Here is a 16,118-nt window from a genome sequence, read left to right on the forward strand (position 1 = left end):
CACTCGCTACACTTATTCCTTGCAACTATTACTTATAGTTAGGAATATATATAGGAATATAGGAATATTACTTATTCCTTACAACTATTCCTTCTGGGTTAGTGTCACCTCTGTGTAAGTGAATAGTCTCACTGCAGTAAGTACACTATTAATGGAGCAGCTGGGTGGGTGCCTCTCTTGGGTGGTGGGCAGTGCTTGGGAGCTCTTTTGGTGGCTTTTTGGGGGGAAGGGTCTGGATTCCTAGACTTGCTTGTTCACTGATATCATCGTGTTTTGCATCTGCCTTGTCTTTTCATGCTCCACTGTTACAAGGATCTCCACCGCTGCTTTATATACACTCTGGGAACTTCTCACACTGAATTACGCCTTGCTTTCCATATAAATTGGTATATTGTGTGTACAGGCAATACAGTTCCCCTCCATGGAAATGATCATACTGCATACCAGGCTGACAATAACAGCCTAAAATTAATTCCATAAATTTATCAAGATGAATTTGCAGCCAGCAAAATACTGGCCATGTGGAAGAAAAGGGCCAGAATGTCACATCTCTGTATCCGTGTGTCAAGGATGCATTTTAGTGGGAGAAACATACTTTAATGAAGCTCATGCTTCATAAAAATAAAAATAATTCAGAGGGACTCAGGGTATTCCAAGAAACAAAAGCTGAGCACTCTCCTGAAGCAGATGATTTACCTGCTCTAAGCACTTACCAATTCATCTAATGCTTTTCAAATGCATTCCTCTTTGTTTGTCTAGAAACAAAACAATTGCCAAATTAGTCAATTCAAAAAATAGCATAATACTTTCGCAACATAGGTCAGGAGAATACATTCTTTTACGGTATTCAGTTACGTAAACAATAGTATTGTTAAACTACTGCTACACACAAGGAAAATAAATCAAGGAAGCTGGACTATTGTTCCGTTCTGGAAGTCACCAATACTGACAGTCGGGAAAGGAGGCATATGCTCCGACCTGTTACAAATTTCAGCCATCGAAGTGCATCTTGCAGACTGTAATAAATAATGAGGAGAAGTCTCAGGCACTGCTGTTTGCTTTGTGCCAGCTGAATTGCTTTATCCTTGTCTGCTTATTTCTTGCACAACTCAATTAGATGTCCTGCTCTTGTCCTGCTGGGACATCCCAGCTACTGTTCCACAGCTGAAATGAAGAAAGATTTTGAAAATGCGAGATGACGTCAATGTACTTGAGAACAAACCAAACAAAAAGCGCTGCTGAACCCGAGCCACCGTTCTCATACAACATGAGGCCATGAACAATAGCACAGAAAAGAAACGGCCAAAGTGTCTGGCATGTTAAAAAAGAGCATTTATGTGGGCTGTCCATACTGAACAGCTGTGTCTATGTAGTGAGTTAGTCCTCTGATATTGCTGAACAGAAATAACTACAAAATAATGGTTAATAATACAGTGATGCTTGTTTATGGTACGCTGCATGACATCAGCTCTTATATTTATCTTTCTTGTTCTCTCCAGAGACTTCTGTCTGCATTAGTATTTTTCCAGCCATGATCAATACTACGGGAACATTTTTAGTTCGACTAACTGTAGTGTTTGTTTCTTTTTAATCTTTCAAATGCAACTCTTTCTCCCTTTGTCTTTTTCATTACACGTCAATGAGATTTGCCCTTCTGGCTGGGGACAAAACCTGGTTTTGGTGTTGAACCTGAGGAGTCAAGCCGCGTACCGGGAACTGCAGGTAACTGGAAGTAAAAGGAATACCTATCTGTCTATCCTCTAGGCCCATTCTGCTCTGTGACAACTTGGTGTGTACCAAACACGGCGCGCACCAAATACCAGGGCTCAGAGGACCTGCTCCCGGCAATTTGCTTCTCGCCGTCGTGCAAGAGCCCCCCTGAGGAGCTCAGCGCTCGCCTGCTTTCCAGCTGTAGGCTCACCGCGACCGATAATTCAGACCTGAGATGTGGCTCGGGCTCAGTTATCAGGCACGTTTGTGTCGTGCAAGTCTAAAAGCATCATCCCGGCCCAGCCGGTGGGGAGCCGCAGGTCCTCCCAGCCGGGCTCTTGCCCTCCTCGCGGACCCCTTGCGGCCGATACCGGCTGCAGCCAGCAAGGGGAGCCCGTCATTTGGTGAGAAAGCCCGGAGACGGGCTGGGCGTGCTGTGTGACACACGGGGAGGGATGCTGGGCAGACTAAATGGCTGTTGGGCTACATTCTCTTGTAGCCCTGGGAGAAAAGTGGAAGAGACCTTACGTGGGCAGTGGGCTTCTGGAGATGACACTTGGGATGCTTCTGGGTTGTTCAAATGGCTGGGACAGGCGTCTTCCCTATCGGTAGAAGCTGCTGGATGTTTTACGCAGTGGGAATCGTGCTTTGCTACAGTAGGGCCTCTTTGCTCTGCTTCAGTGCTATTAACTACTTCCTAGTAAGAAACTTAAGGAGGTCTCCAGGCCTTAAATATATCAGAAACTTTCTCCGAGAACTTGGTTTTCATAGCTATTAACACTATGTGAAACGAGACATCACGTTTTCACCTGTGATGAGACACTGAGCAGTTTCTCTGGTTTCAGTACAGCCTGGATGAATCAGTGCCTGTTCATTTTATGAACAGCTCAGTATTTTTTTTTTTCTGGGATGGAAAGCATTTTGTTTTATGGTACTGCAATCAAAGTGACAAGTGCAGTAACAGCAGCAACATCATAGCAATTAACAACATTTATGGTAAATATATTTTCTACTTGTTTAACAAAATTGGACTAATTGTTTTCAGCAGGGGCACTTGCAGGAATGTGATGCACCAGAGCTAACCTACACCATGAACAAGGTTTGCAAATCTTCCTGCGAGTCTGGATTGAATTTAGAACAAGCCAGAAGGAAATTTTGAATAAATCTGGGTTGAATAAAACATCCAAGGGCTTGGAAGGTATATGAAAACAGATGGTCTAGAGTAAGCCAAGAGCTGGAAAAAATGAGATCTGGGGTGAGTTTCATTCAAACCTGAAAGCCAACGGAGAAGTCATAGTTTATGAACCTTTTTCAGCAAGCACTGATGAAATGAACACATGGACAGCACTGAACAAATGAACAAACCACAAAGAAAAAAAATGAGCAAATGAACTCCGCAAACTAAACCCTGCTTCACAAAGCTCTAGGTTCACCTTCTTTCTGTAGCCATGCTTGCTTGTTCAAGTCTACCTCAATATCCCAAAAGAACACGTGAATGTTGGTGTTAGGGTTAGGAATATCTGCTTCTCTTCCTTGTGTAGCTCAGGAAAAGTAACACAGTCTGTTCACACAGGATCCACAACGGGTTGTCACTGCTTAAGCTGGCATTGCCTTCACAGCCACCCTGCTCGCAGTGGCACTGCACTAGAAAAGCCCTGGTCAGAGAGAACAGGCTTCCCATGTTAGGTGTTGCCAGTGAGCTACGCTTCTGTCGGTTTTGTGTCCAGGTTAGATAACAAATGTTCCTGAAAGACTCAGTGAAAAATTGATGGAAGACATAAATGCTTTTAAACCCAAATATTTTTATTTTTTTCCTATTTGTAAGCCTATCCCACTGAACATTATCTGGATGTTCTGCCTGTGCCAGGACACTGGGCTTCCTGTAGCCAGCTATTGAAGGAAATACGATTTTTCCACTGATGAGCTAGAAGAACGTCTCAGAAGCCCTTGTTGAGAGAGCCAGCTTTTGTGCCTTTCCAAAGGAAATCTCGCTTTACAACACAAAGTATTAAGTCTCTGGCCATTTTACGCATGAACGCGGCCCTGAGACCAGAAGCCAAATGATAAGGTGAAATGGCACCTGTAACGTGACCTGGCTGCTCCAGCTGAAGGTGGGGATAAGGGAAAGCATGATCATTTCCCAAACACCCCACCCCAAACCGTAACCTGACCCAGCGCACCACGGCTCCGGCGTGATAATGGTGAACGGGAGCTGATGGCAAATGGTGGGTGGAATTGAAAAAATTGTTTTGCAGTGACTCTAGAAACTCAGTCGTGAAAAGTTAGTACTGAGACACAGAGATATGGGTCTGATATCTCTGAACATGAGTCAGCAGCATACCTCTGCAGCAACGAAGGCAAATCAGATCCAGGGCTGCATCCCCAGGGGCTTTAGTAGCTGATAGAAACGTGATCATGGCACCGTACTCAGTGCTTGTCAGGCTGCACGTGGATTGCTGTGTCCAGTTCTGGTCCCCACTGTTCAAAAAAGGTGCAGACAGACTGGAGAGGGTCCAAAGGATTGCCGTAAAGATGACTGAAGGGCTGAAGAACTTCCCCTGTGAGGAAACCTTGAAGAAGTTGGGTCTTTCCAACCTGGAGAAGAGAGGACTAAGGGGGACCTCACCACAGTATTCTGATACTTAAAGGGTGGCTACAAAGAGGATGGAGGCCTTCTCTTCACAAGGAGCCACACAGACAGGATAAGGGACAAGGGGTACAAGTTACACAGGAGGTTTTGTCTTGATATAAGAAATATGTATATATATTTTTACAGTGAGATTAGTCACTGGAACAACCTCCCCAGGGAGGTGGTGGAGTCCCCGTCACTGGAGGTTTTCAAGAAGTGCTTGGGCAGGCTGCTAGATGATCTCAGCTGGGCTCCCTTGTGCACAAAAGGTTGGACTCGATGGTTTTCTGAGCTCCCTGCTGACCTGGGCTGCTCGATGATGCTATGGTATTGCAGAATAGCTGATGACAGACCATGTACCCCCAGAAAGGCTTCCTGGGGGTATCTGAAAGATGTAATGAAATCCTTTTTTTTCCTCCCCTTTTCCTCCCCGTGCAACCATTTTGAGGAATAAAATAGGACAAGTTCCTATTTTCCCCTTTGGAAGTTTTGAAGCCTTGCCCAGCGTTTCCCATCAGACTCTGCTTGCCCAGCCCTCACTGCAGAGCATGGAGCAGCTACGAGGAGGAGCAAGGAGCTCTGCTCCCTTGCTGAAAGACCAGGCAGGCTGGTTTTCCTACTACTCCTGGGATGGACTGGAGGGATGCTGCCTTGCTAGGACAGGCAGTGGGTTCAGGAGACCAGATGCTGCTCACTTCAGCCGTGGTAGCATGCAGACACGCTCCCCTCTTCTTTAACAACCCAGCAGCAAAAAACTGGATTGCTCCATCAGGCAGCTCTGGGAGGGATCATCAGCTGTTAGGAACCCTCCAGCAGTCATCACGCAGCTGCAAGCCCCCGCTAGCGTTAGGGGAGGGAACATTTCCCCTGCGTTTCCCCTGCCAGGCACCATAACGGTCCCCAGAGGACAATTACGGACGAGTGAAATTTTAAGCAGATGCAGGAGGGTAGCAGAAAATCTGCCCTGAATTGGGAAGCCACTAATATCTTTTGCAGGGCTATTCTTGGACGTACCCAGAGCTTGCAGCCCGTGGCTGAGGATCCAGCTGCCTGCCTGTGATCACAGTACACACCCTTCCACGGAGAAACCTCAAACATGGGATTTTAGACAGCATATTTTGCTTTTTTTTGGGTGGAAAATGTAAAATGCTGTGGTGTGCTTAATAAATTAACATTTTTCCGTACGCAAAATCAGAGAAATTTGATATCAGCTGAAAAAATATTCGTTCTGTATTTTATTTTAATGACACTTTCAGACCTGCAGAGATGATGATAAATAAAGGAATTCCAAGGTGTCTCTGTAAGGCTTGATGAAAACTGCTTCTTCATGAAATATAGCTAAATACAAGAAAATAATGGCAAAAATCTTTAAGGATAATATGCTTCTGGTCCCAAAATATGGCCGCTTTTCCCCTGGTGTGGATTAATTGCAAAGATCTTTTACAAAATCCCATCAGAAACTGAAAGTTTCAAGAAGTGCAGCCTCTGCAAGTTAAGCAACCCCAAACTTTAATTCCTAAAACCACAGAAGATGGAAATAGCCTTGAACTATTCAGTTTGATCTCTCCATGTAGCTAGCTTTAATTTTCTTTGGCCTTTGGCCAGAGCTGAAGTGACGTCTAAATAAAAGAAATATTTTTTTTTGTTTTTTTTTTGGCAAAAGCAAATACAGTAACTGTGGCTGAGCTTCAAAGAAGTGGTAGTAGGTGATGAATGGTCAACAGATGGGCTCCAGTTTGGACCATCTCACAGAAAATAAAACACATTGAGTGGAAAAACGCTTCCTCTCTGATTTTCCATGCGGCTATAAATAGCAAAGATACACCCTATATTTCCTGCTGCGCACATTCAGCCCATGGGTTGGCATCAGCTTTATAAAACAGCGGATCGTATGAACAAAACCAGACCCCACGTTCTTCTAACTTTATCTAATAACCTCGAGTGCTGCGGGTCCACGTCACTGTTCTAATTATTCCTACGAAGGTTATGCTTTTATCTGTAAGGGTGTTCCTGATTAAGCTAAAGAGTGCCTGCGTATTGAGAGAATAATTCGAGAGCCTATCTCCCCTCCATTGTTTTTCTTAGGAGAGATATAAAGATTAGGAATTGTATCTGCTGGAGTTAGCAGCCTAGCAGGCCAGGCAGAGGGGCATCTCTGGTGATGAGGAGATTGTGTTGCAGCTATGTGAGCAGGCATTTTAGGATCGTGCACGGGGCATGCCTATCAACAAAAGATGCAGCCCTCTGTGTGCAGTTCTCTGGAAGTGAATTACTCACCCAGCCTGTTTTAATTCACGGGATACGAGTGCTGGAGGAAGAGTTATTATAAGCAGTTCAAAATCAGAAAGCACTTGGGCAAAAAAGACTTTTCTGCCCCATTTCCAGCACCAGAAAGATCAAATAGTAAGGGCGTACGCAGGCAAAGGTTTTTATAATACATTCATCAGAACGATTCAGGGACTCAGACAAAAATCACAATGCTGGTGTCTCTCCAGCTTCTCCAACTTGACACAGCTAACGCTAATCACAAAAGAAGTGCACGAGGACAACAGAATCAAGGACATTTTTTGTCAAAACGGCAAAAATGCACTAGCTGAGCAGGAGAAACCCATGCAAAGTAAGGAGCTTCCCAGCCTTCCAGTTGTTGCAGATAATTCCAACAGCTGCCTTGGCCAGCAAGGGTAAAACATCGGCACTGAATGGGGGCAGACCTGCTCCGTTGAACAAGCTAGCAGAAAAACCCTTTCCAAAAGAAATAGCTCTACAGGAGGAAAGTGTTTGTGACTTGAAAGCTTTAAATGCCAAACAGTTTGCAAATGGAAACTTTGGAAACACCTCATTTTTGTGCTCTATACAGGGAAAGCAGAGGCAGAAGAAAGAAAAAGTTACAAAACCAGTTACGTAGAAGGATTTTAAGGGTTGAAAATTTGACCTAGGCCAGATGACTGGAGTTGGAAATATATTTTTGTCATTATATTCTCGAGTCAATCTTGCACAAACTTGCCTCTTACATTACATCTTCTTATCACCTCTGACTTCCATCAGCAAAACTGAAAGACAGAGGTAACAGCACAGAAAAGCAGGGAGAGGTTAGCTGCCCTGTGCCCAGGTCCTCCTGGTGCCAGCCTCTGAGACTACGTCCGTGCAGTTTTGACTTGCGTTCAGATTTGTCAGCCCTACATTTGGCTGCCCAGGTTGTGGCAATGATGGATGAACCTTTAGTTCCCCGTTAACTTCACATCCACTGTTATTAAAAGCTGGCTGTTAATTACCTGTCTGTGCAGTTCACCCAGTGAGCAGCCTTCACAAACACCCTGAACACTGCATCTCAAATAACAGCACACTAATGCATAGTCTTTCTTCCCTGAAGCATTTTGTGATTCTTAGGAGGTGTTTTTTTCCAGGTAATTGCTTCTCCTAGGTAAAATGACTTGAATTCCAAGACATTGCAAGCTTGTTGTAAGCTTTGTGTAAGCTTGTTGTAACCTGGGCTGAGAAAGGACTGAAACTAAATAGCTCTGTACAGTTGGTTTCTCGTTGCTCATTACTGCAAAGTTATTTTCAGTGAAATAATGTTATCCTTGTGTCTGATACTTGGAAAGAAAAACTGAAAAACAAATATGGCATCGCTATGTTTGCTAAAGATTGTGAGTGTCAGTATTGCTGTCAGCAGTTTACACTGAGCTGTGGTAAAAAAATGTGGGCTTGATTAGCTAGTCCTAGCTTACATTCAGAATACTGATCTATTAATTATACACTCAATTTGGAGATGCAGTACTCTGAAAATTAATGTTATTCAGCAATTTTAGTGAGCGGATTCAAATTTGAAATGGCTATCCTGACCACAGCCCTGTCTTCTCCCAGCTTGCTGTATCTGTGCTTCCAGTGATAAATCAGGTAAATACAGATCTGCTTTTCCCTAGCATTGTTGACCATTATCAGTGGCCTTCCCTGGCCATCATCCAGCATGAAGCTTCCGTCCTGTGGGTCATTAAACTCCTGAAACCCCTCCAGCTTCTTTGGGTTAGTATCTAGCTCTTTCAGAACCTGTGGAAAGGTCACTGCTGCCTTCTCACGTCTGGACACGCAGCTGAAGACCTGACCACGTTTCTGGACATCTCATGCCTGCTAATATTCAACATTTGTAACTCTGCGAGCCCTCGTGACAGCCTAGCAGGGGTGCAGCTGTAACCCTTCCCAGAGCTATCTGTACCCAGAAGCAGCCCAGCTGTCAATTTTTACATTTTAGGAAAAACCTCCCGTCTGGCATGAGCAGCGAAGCTGAACTTCTATATTCAAGGAAATTGCCCATTTGATTAACCAAAGGTACAGTCAGCTAACACTGAGGGATGCTGCTCCTGTGTCTCAGCTGTCAGAAGAGCCAGGGACAAGGACAGGCTGTGCGTGGAGGTCGCGCAGTCACCACCACTGGAGGTTTTCAAGACCCAGCTCAACAAAGCCCTGGACAGCCTCGCAGCTGGCACTGCTTTGGTTCGACACGAGACCTTCCAGGTCCCTTCCAACCTGAATTCTTTTGTGATCCTGCAGTTCTCACTGTAGACTGAAATTGCCATGTGGATGTGCTTTATTGTATGCAAATTTCTACAACTAAAAGGCTAAGTAGACAGAAATAGGGGCAAATAGAAAGTTCACAGTAAAGTGATGGGACATTTGTCCTCTGTTTGATACCAGCAGTCCTATTTTACTAAAATATACGACCAATTTCTGCAGTCCTTCACTTATAAATAGGCTTCTTTTTTTTTTCTCCAAGAGATTTTCTCTGTTTAGGACAAGTGATGACCTTCTTGGCAATTTAATATTGTTCCAAGCATGTAAATACCGTCAAAAAAAAAAGTAATAACCACTCTTATTCACACTCTAACCTAGTTCAGACATGCCAACTAGTCAGATTAGCTTAAAAGACTGGTCTTATACTGCACACAGTTCAGACTCATTAGAGGCAAGTGTGATTGAAAACCACAACTGAAGCAGAGCTAGAATTAGAAATTGTGCTGCTGGTGGTGCATTGTTTTAAATAGCAATTGCCTAAGGTGTAGGGAAAATTTAGAAATCACTGTTTTGTGCAGTAAAGTGATACTAAGATCCTGTGAAGAGCAAAATATTCAAAGGAAATAGAGGAAAAATAGAGAAGAAAAAAAAAAGAATAAAGGAAGAGCACAGGATATCAAAGCAAAAACCTCTATAAAAAGAGAAGAAATACAAACCAAAGTGTTTTGATTATAATGATGAATTGTAATACAGTGGGTAACGTGCTGGAGTGATGGTTACAGACTGGGAAATTTTCCCAAATTCCTATGGTTTGGTAATGGGAGCAGTGCTGAATTACCAAGTGGGCCAGCAAATTGGGTGGGGAAGGGTTCCACAGTCACTAGGTGAGCTTGTTTTTTCAGAAATCAGGAAACATCAGGAAGTTAATCACATCCTCAAGGGTCTATTTTTTTATTTTTATTTATTTATTTTTTATTTTTAATCCACTGCTCAGAATGGTTTTGCTTCAGCCTACCAACAACACTTAACAGAACTCATCTGTGGGAGCTGCCAGCAGGGTTCTTCCAACCCATATTTACTTAGTGCTTTGGAAAAGCCAGTGGCTGCAAGAACAGGACCCACAAGCACGAAGAATATCAGTTTTTCCTGTTGCAAACCATTATGTTGCAGCTGGGTTCTCTTTTAGGTTCCACATGAAATTGTTTTCTTTGTCTGCTAGACTGATCTTTGATGTTTTTGAAGAAAAGACTCTTTAAAATAAAAAATGATTTAATATAAAAGTAATTTATACTTGTATTCTTCCTGCCTGATTTTCTGTATGGGAAAAATTTTTATATCCCAATATTCAGAAAATATTTATTTAAAAATTGATAAAATAAGATAAACACAACAACACAAAAAAAAAAAAAAAAAACACAAAAACAAACCAAAACAAAAAAACCTCTTCAAATGCAAAGGTCTCCAACTTAAAACATACAGGGAATTCCAGTTTAGCTGATACAGCCATGACAGATAATGTCTGGAAAGGTTTTGACATAGGATATAAGAACCAATGAAAAATCGAGGTTCATAAATAAAAGTTAAATGAAGCAATATTTAAAACATAAAACAACTGGGAGATGTGAGATACATTATCTTAAGTATAAAATGGTGCTTCTTTTGAAAGCACATCAGCGTATGGAATATTTCTGACAAGTGGGTTCACACAGGAAGCTTGAATCTTATATTTCTCAAGCTCCCACAGCTATGCTGTGATATATGCAAATTAATAGTAATCACCGTTAGAGTTAGGAGGAAAAAAAGAGTGAGAGAATGTTTCTCCTTAACAATTTGTGTACTCTGAATAAATTTGTATTAGATATGCCTGTCAAATTACAAAAACATAAAATCTTCATGCATTTCAACACAAAGATTCAGCAGTGACAAAGAGCAGAAGAGAATCAAAATAGCTGGTGTGCAACAGTGCATAGACTTTTAACAGAAATATTTTTATCCCAATTGAACAACTATTTGTTTTCAACATCCCTTTAAGATGACTGAATGAAAAATACTGTAGATGAGTAGCTGAGTACACAAAATGAGCCAGGCTGTACATTCAGCAGTGCTGCAGCCGATGCTTTGTACAACACAAATGGCTGGTATGTAACTTGTTTGTGCCGTATTATGATATATCTCAGCCTTTTAAGACCTTATTTAAGGTTTCAGAAATTGAGCCCGTGGGATACCATTTGCATGTTTGACAGCATGTAGATTGATAGCTTTTTATATTAATTTCTAGGAACAAATAATGCATGCCAAATATCGTTTCATAGTTTGCTTCAAATTGCAACCAGCAACATGAGCTTGTAGAATAGCGTTTTGGGGTGAAAACTTGGAGATGAAAAGTAAACAAGAGTGGGGATTTTCAGAATAGCCCAAGAAGAAGGAGGGAGCAGCAGACCTAAGTAACATGGATGTGCTGTGGTAGGAAGAATAAACACGCTGTCAGATACTGGGCACAGAACTAAGGCTGTATAAGCACAGTCTTGACTGAATAGCAGCACTCTTTGTGCTAGGTAAGTAATCTTTTTTGTTGTTTTCATCATGTGCAGTTGCAATATGCCTCATTATATAACATCATCTGAGGTTTAAGAGAGTCTTTATGTCCTTATATTCTTGCACTGAAGAAATAGTTAAGGATATGTCCACATGGCCATCACCTAGAGATATATCTGCGAGTGATTTAGACTAACTAGTTCATTTCTGCTTGCTGTACACCTGCAGCAGCACAGAGATCAGGGCTGACTGAAATACTCACCCCAAACTGATTAGCTGAGTAAATAGCACGTAAAAAGGTCTTTTGCTGAGCGTTGTGTTGCCCCTGCTACACCAGCACTGGTGCTGTATTTAGCTAGTTAAATCTGCCTTGGATAAATCTACACTTTGTGACAGCTGTTATCAGGAAAAAGAAATGTTTTCTAAACCAGCTGCTGGTGGAGGCAGAGGAGCCAAAGCCCTCCTTCCCTATAGGCTCCTTTTGGTCCCCCTCTTAATTCCGTCACCTCCAGTGACAGAAATTTCTTTCTTTGCAGTAAATTCACGGTCCCTTTCCCTTTGGAGCCACAGCAGACAGAGGAGTTTGGATACGTCTGTTGTCCACACAATGTGTGTCTCTCACTGAACCTTACTGCAGCTCAGATGCTGGGAATAGTGAAAAGATGTAGAGGTAAAACATCCAGAAGTAATTATTTTTCATCACAAGCACAGCATTTTGGGAGAGTACATTGGAAATTTAGTGCAACTAAATGACTTGGAAGAGTTGCTTTTGCTAGATTAGGAATCCTGTTGTGTCACTGTTGGTGGTTGATCTTATGGCTTGTTTCAGTTATCAAATGCTGAGTTCTGAATCCCAGTTGTTAGAAATGATGAAATAAGACTGTGGTTCTCTGCTCCTTTCCAAACACTTTGGGGAAGACTGCTGTCACCTGGCTGCCGTGCCTTGCTGGAGGATTTCAGAGGAACAGGCACGTATGTGCTAATAGGACATTGACAGCTTCTGGTAGGCAGCCAGGAACAAGCTATAGCGAGAAAAACACAGATGGGAACTAGTAACTTTTGACAGCTTATTAAATAACCAAATTCAAATCGATTTTCAGAGAGCCAGTAAATGTTGTACTCTCACCTTAGGATTAGCATTATTACCAAATTCAGAAGTTTTACTCTAAGCTGTGGACAGGTATTCCAAATATTAACTTTTTTTAAAACTACAGGACTTTATTAAGCAACCACAACTTCTCCTATAAGACATAGAATCATAGAATCCTATAATCATCTAGATTGGAAAAGATCTTCAAGATCATCAAGTCCAACCATCAACCTGACGTACCAAGTCCCATCACTAAACCATGTCCCAGAGTTATAAGATTATAAAATATCTGATAAACACAAATGTTAAGGGGAAACATCCTCTTGGAAAGGATACTGCAAAACTCTCCACTGTGTGGTTTCTTGCGTATTTTCCTGAACTATCTGCTGCTAGCTACTCTTTGAAGTATCTTTAGCTGTTGCAGTTCCCTTTTGTTAAGTCTCCAAACTTGAGCTTTCTTTAAATGTAGGAAACTTGTCCAACAGCATAGATTGAGAAACAAGAGCACCAGGTCATCACACACACACACACACAAAACAAACAAAAAAACCAGAGACTGACTTTAGTTGGAGATTAAGACCTCCTTTTTTTCTTGGGAATCCATTCAGAAAATTGGACCCAAGTTTGAAAATAAATTACAGAAGACAATACACACGCTCAAAATCTCTGCCTTCCAAAAAATGTCTTGGTAGTTTATTTAGGACCATTCCCTATAGAAAGGGATGGATTTGGATGTTGTGGAATTCTACTAGTACCCACAGCTACAGCGTCCTGTAGCTCTTAACACTTAATCAGACAAACAGCTAGAAAGCTATTTTTCTGCTGTGTCAAGTTCTAAATTAATTCCCCAGCTTTCCCATTCAGAAAAGCAAACAGGTCCCTGGCACTATGTAATTCTAATTAGTAGAAGACTGAACTACAATTTCTGGAGTCTCTCTCCTAGGACCAATGTGACTAAATAGCTGTAGATACGCAGTGCTGTGGGGATTCTAAGATTTACAGAGCTCCAAGTGGTTTGAAACACGCACTTTGATATTCAAATGGGAGTTAAGTGGTTTAAAATTAGCTGTGGATATTATCTCATTTTATAGCCAGATAAAAGTGTGTAGATTTAAGTGCCAGAGTATTTAAAGAACCTAAAAGATTTTGCTGCCGTACTCTATCTCAATTTTATTTACATAATAAACAACATCTGCACAGAATCTAAAAAATGGCACTTGGTAATGCTATTATACCTGGAAAAACACAGAAAATGTTATTTAGATTTTCATATCCCACCTGTGATCTATACAAATTCTATTGCAATGAGAGGAAAGAACCAAGATGCTTAATTGGTTTAATTTCTCTACATCTCTTTCTGAAAATTTCAAAAGAAATCAGTATGTCATTAAGTCTTTTAATATGCCTCTGCAAATGACCCGCTGTGAAGGTGTGGAATCTGTAACACAATTCAGGAGTCCATTCACCAAATCCCTCACCTTCTCTAATTAAAAGTATATATTATAGCCCAAACTCTGTAGATCAGTGGAGCTGCCATTGGCACAGAAACCTGGGGAAGAAGAGGTTATATTTGAGTTCCAGTTCTCCATCCAGCCAGTTGCCTGAGCCAAGACATGTTTTGTATGGTTGTACAACTTTTTGCTGGCCATACCTTCTTAGGCTTAGGAGCAAAGACTGAAAGCCCTTACGGTTGATGTAGGTGAGCAGCTCCCATGCAGAAGATGAAGAAGTGTGTGAACTTACTCCATGGCACAGCACAAGGCAGGAGGTAGCAGCTGCCCAGGGAATAACTAGCTAGTAAGGTAAACAGGTTTCAGGTGGATTCAAGGCTGGTGAGGTGAGGAAGAGGATACCAGTGAGCCGTGGTTCAGAAAAGCCTGGGGCAGCTGGTCTCATCCAGACCTTCTGCCTGTGGTTCCATGTAACAGACCACAGCAGAAGAGGAAGATCTTGTAAGCTTCCAGCTGTGTTGCGTGGTAGGTGCGGTGGAAGTGGTTACAGCAGAACTTATGGTTAACATTCCTGCTAATGCAAATGTGCAAGATAGAGTGGAATAACCATTTGTATTGAAAGTTAAATGTACTCTGCAGAGCAAAATATTTATTTACAATGAAGTCACAGCATAGTTCCACATATTAAACCCTATTCTAGATGACAAAAATTGTTCTCATGCAATATTTAGCCATTACATTGGGTCACGTGCATTTCTGTGCCAAAATGTTGACCAAAGTGAAAGAAGACAAGCCCATTTAATTATCCCTAGAGATAATACTATTTAATTCAGAAACAAAAAGTTGGGTCTTAGAGTTGTATTGGTTATATCTACTTAAATGCCTCATGAGGTCATATTCTTAATTTAGAATTTTATTTAAATAAGATGATAAAAATGTAACATCTTGTCAACAGAGCAAGGAAAGTACATTTTATTGAACTGTAATGCGTCATATGGCTTTATAGAGTTTTGCTGCTAATTACTTCAATAGGTTGTCTGTCATTAAGCTGTGAAATATCTGTTACATGCACTGTGGCATGGCATAAAAAAATTAAAAGAATCCATAAAACATTAATATTCTTGTACCATGGCAAAGGTCAATATAGAGACTGATATTTCCTACTTTCTGGTTCATGACATGACATGTTGTTTGGTTTCCTAAATCTGATTTAACTAAGGAAAAAATTCTATAAATAATTTTAAATTGGCATGCTGATTTTATGCTGATTTTACGGAAGATATTTAAAAGGGAGAACGCTCAGTCTGACACTGCTGTCATCATGTGTTTGCACAGAGATAGCACAGGGTATCGGTATCTGTCTCTGTCTCTCTCCCTCTTCGCTGCTATATTTATCACCCTCCTGGCCATAAAAGGTCTGGACTGGGGCTCTGACATTCCACTGACTGCAGGCATTATTTTTGTTCTGGACCTTCAAGTCCAGTCCCTACCCCTGGTCCTGACTACCTCTCCCTTTGCTGCATTCATTGCTGCTGTGTTTTTCTGTTGTTCATCCATTTCAGAGCTATTCCAATTGCCGTTGTTCTTCTGGGCCCTGGTAAGTGTTCCTTTATGATGGAAGATTTTATGTGTTCAACTATTTTTAATTAGAGTCTGTACTGCCGAGTTGATAGTAGCTCCCTTTAATCTTCTCAGCTCAACAGTTATTTGAGGGAGTTGTGGATGGGAGCTGGAGAACTCTAAAGGCTCAGCTGTGAAACAAAGTGTAGCACGAGGGTTCGCTTAGCAACAAAACTGTCCCAGCATATTCTTATTGTACTCTCAAACAAAGCATGGGTTACTGAGATACAGGAGGAATTAGTTGTGCTACTTCCTTTGGGATTAGAGAATGTGTAAATAATCTAAATATTTTCTAGTTGCATAGGACGTCTTGTGATTTGTAAAGCAGATGAAACACCATTGACTGAACTGAAGGAAATCTTATAATTTTTGAAAGCTTATGTTTCTGTTTTTTTTTTCCCCACTCTTTTCATTGATTGATGAAGTAGATCTTCAAAGAATTAGATAGTAAATAGTGCAAGAGGCAATGCTAATGCTATCACTTCCTTTAAAGTGCATTTACAACCTACAGACAAGTACAGAACTGCCTGTTTGCTCAGATACCATTTTGAAAATTCATTTCAACAGCTGCTAA

At 41.5% G+C, this 16,118-nt stretch overlaps 1 protein-coding gene across 2 annotated transcripts in view; it reads left to right on the top strand.

Moving 5' to 3' along the window:
• The first annotated feature begins 15,363 nt into the window (after positions 1 to 15,363).
• The window catches only part of MYOM1 (myomesin 1), a 73,995-nt gene continuing 73,240 nt past the window's right edge, over positions 15,364 to 16,118 (top strand). For both annotated transcript variants that reach the window (XM_048058024.2, XM_048058026.2), the window contains exon 1: positions 15,364 to 15,521. The gene's annotated coding sequence lies outside the window, so the exon portion shown is untranslated. The remainder of the gene's footprint in view (positions 15,522 to 16,118) is intronic.

Source organism: Anser cygnoides, chromosome 2, assembly GCF_040182565.1.
Source record: "Anser cygnoides isolate HZ-2024a breed goose chromosome 2, Taihu_goose_T2T_genome, whole genome shotgun sequence".
NCBI lineage: Eukaryota > Metazoa > Chordata > Aves > Anseriformes > Anatidae > Anser > Anser cygnoides.